Raw genomic sequence first — 2,765 nt, forward strand, 5'->3', positions numbered from 1 at the left:
TGGCTGGGGCATTCACCGCTCCTGTGTAGCTGCGGGGTGGGTAATGCCCCGGCTGCAACTGATTGGCCTGACAGTTTGGCGTGGGCTTTGGCAGTCTCAGATGAACTTGGTTTGCACCAAGCCGCTGCACATCGCTACTCCTGATAAATAGTAAACACTTTCCAGAGTTCATTTAGAACAATATTTACAATCCAAGATCCAACAAATGTCCAGCAATACTTTGATTTTTCAGTGGACCTCAGGTTTGGGGACTGGCATTCCCTTTCCATTACTATGAGGACTTTTTTTTTTTCTTCCAAAAAGTTTTTATTTTTTTTGTCTTGCAAACAGATAAACAAATGTATTTACACATACATCCAATGTCAAGTACCAAACTATGAGGACTTTTTATATATGCCCATATACTTTGCTGTGCTGCACAGAGAGATTGCAGTGTCTTGAACCGCATCCTGAACTCCTGATTTACGTTGAAGAAAGAAAACAGGATGGGTTGTGTTTGGCCTTGTCAGTTTTTATCAGACTTCCTGCCGGTACAAAGAAGTGATCTGTATACATGTTACAGTACAGTCCTGTGTTCCTGGTGCACTTGCTCCATGCAACACCCAAGGAGGAACAGGAATATTCTGATTTTCAACACATTACATGTACACATCTAGACATGTACACATCATAAAAATGTGCCAAGAGCATTGCGCTCTCCCCTGAATATCATGTGTGCTTACCTAAAGCATTCCTCCCGCTCCATAATGTAGTACTGTTACCACTGGAAGACTTGACGTTATGTAGTGTGCTGGAAGTAGGGTTGCCAACTTTTCTTCAAGTGATACCCGAACACAGCCAGGAGAAAGAGCGAGAAGAGACAGCCAGGAGAAAGAGCGAGAAGAGACAGCCAGGAGAAAGAGCGAGAAGAGACAGCCAGGAGAAAGAGCAGAGCGAGAAGAGACAGCCAGGAGAAAGAGCGAGAAGAGACAGCCAGGAGAAAGAGCGAGAAGAGACAGCCAGGAGAAACAGTGGTTAAACAGTGTATAGCGAGGGAGGATGCCGAGGGACATTCCATCGCTGTAGCGGAGGAGGAGAGAGGCTGCAGGGACCTGTCTAGTGGCCATTCAGCTCTGAGGCTCAGGTGAGTATAACTTTTGTATCTTACACCCTAGATAACAATAAGCACTTAACCCTTGCAGTGCATGGGTAGCCTCACTGCAAGGGTTAAGATATAGTTCTTCTTTAACCACTTGGTGGCAGTACAATCAGGGGCTTCCCGAGGCCGGGTGTCACCCGGTCGGTGACACCCTGCCGTGTCATCATCGCGCACACGCACGATGACGTCATCTGATTGACGCCTGCCAGCGGCCATTTTGGTGATGGCCGTCGGCAGAGATAGGAGGGGACGTTCACTCGGCGGGTCCCCTCCTCTATCCTGACACTGTCAGGCTTCCACTCCATGACCGATTGCCTGAATTTTTAGAGGGGGTGACACCAAAATGACTGTCAATCATTTTGGTGTCACCCGGGTGCGGGCCGCACCCCCCTTATGACGCCACTGAGTACAATGAAAGTGCTGCCAATGAAATGAATGATAACATATCTCAGTAAATAAGGGATTGGACTTCTCTTAGCCACGGGGTTTTCTGAGTTTTTTTTCTGGTTCTAATGATTATTAATCACATGTAAGATATTTCACCAATATGAGAACTTTGATAATTCTTCCAGAGGCCAAATCAATGTAAGGACGTCCATAGATTGGCAGATCTGTCAAACACAGTGACAGTTGGTCGCATTCCTTCGGATTACCGTGACTGGTAACAGATTCCCCTTCCATGGAGAATAGAACAGTCGCTGATCAGTGTCGCAGGTTTCAATCAGTATCCTGACAGCTCGGCTTGGAAGTGCTTATTATTGCAGAGGAACGGATACACTGTGTAGTTAAAGCAACCATAGTTGTAACAGATCAGATCACCAGAGAATAGTGCAGTAATAAAAGGTTGGACACTCGTGTGAAGACATAACTGAACTAATGTCCGTGTAACACAAGTATTTTTCCAGCAATGTATTAATTAGGTTTAAAAAAAAAGATAGCCTCCCCGTCGGGGAATCGAACCCCGGTCTCCCGCGTGACAGGCGGGGATACTTACCACTATACTAACGAGGATTGGCTTGTTGCAGTTCTGTATCTGTGGTGCTATAATGTATCATATAGTTCATATTCTTTTCATTGCAGTATACAGTATGCACATCTATAGATATTTATAAATATTATCTCATTTGATCGTTGATTCATAGCCAGTCCTTGATGATCCAGCTGAAATGTATTCAGTGGATGGCTGTGTCGGCAGCCTTCAATCAGGGAATCGGAGGAGCTGTTGGGAACATTTTCAGACCAACAGTGACGGCAGGCAATCAGGGGTTCAGGTATTAGGACAGCGGCACCCCTGCCTCTGTCGGAAAATAACAGCAGGACAGATTTGCCCATCTATGCTGTTTAGCGTGAATGGAGGAATCTGTCATATTGTTATCATTCAGCCCGCAGTTTGCATACAAAAATCTAACGGTGTATAACACACTATAACACGGACAGGCCTATAGTGGAAATGTAAAAATCGGGTCCATAAGGAATGTAAAGGTAGAAGAGCTGAAGTGGTAAACTACTGTCCTATTATCGCAACCTTTTTTTCAGTCAGGACACCTTTTAAAAGTATGCAAAATCTTGAGGCACCCCATTCTCAAATGTGAAAATCGTCAATTTAGAAAATGTAAAAACGATGTCT

The 2,765-nt window shown here is 45.0% G+C and overlaps 1 protein-coding gene and 1 non-coding gene across 2 annotated transcripts in view; both read right to left on the minus strand.

The window, feature by feature from the left end:
- The window catches only part of UBC (ubiquitin C), a 29,702-nt gene that overhangs the window by 8,493 nt on the left and 18,444 nt on the right, over nt 1–2,765 (minus strand). The gene's annotated exons all lie outside the window — the stretch shown is intronic.
- Nucleotides 2,078–2,149, minus strand: TRNAD-GUC. Its single transcript has one exon. It is a non-coding gene; the product is annotated as a tRNA-Asp (tRNA).

The sequence above is a fragment of the Nanorana parkeri genome, unplaced genomic scaffold (genome assembly GCF_000935625.1).
Source record: "Nanorana parkeri isolate BGI_ZX_2015 unplaced genomic scaffold, ASM93562v1 scaffold13, whole genome shotgun sequence".
Lineage (NCBI taxonomy): Eukaryota > Metazoa > Chordata > Amphibia > Anura > Dicroglossidae > Nanorana > Nanorana parkeri.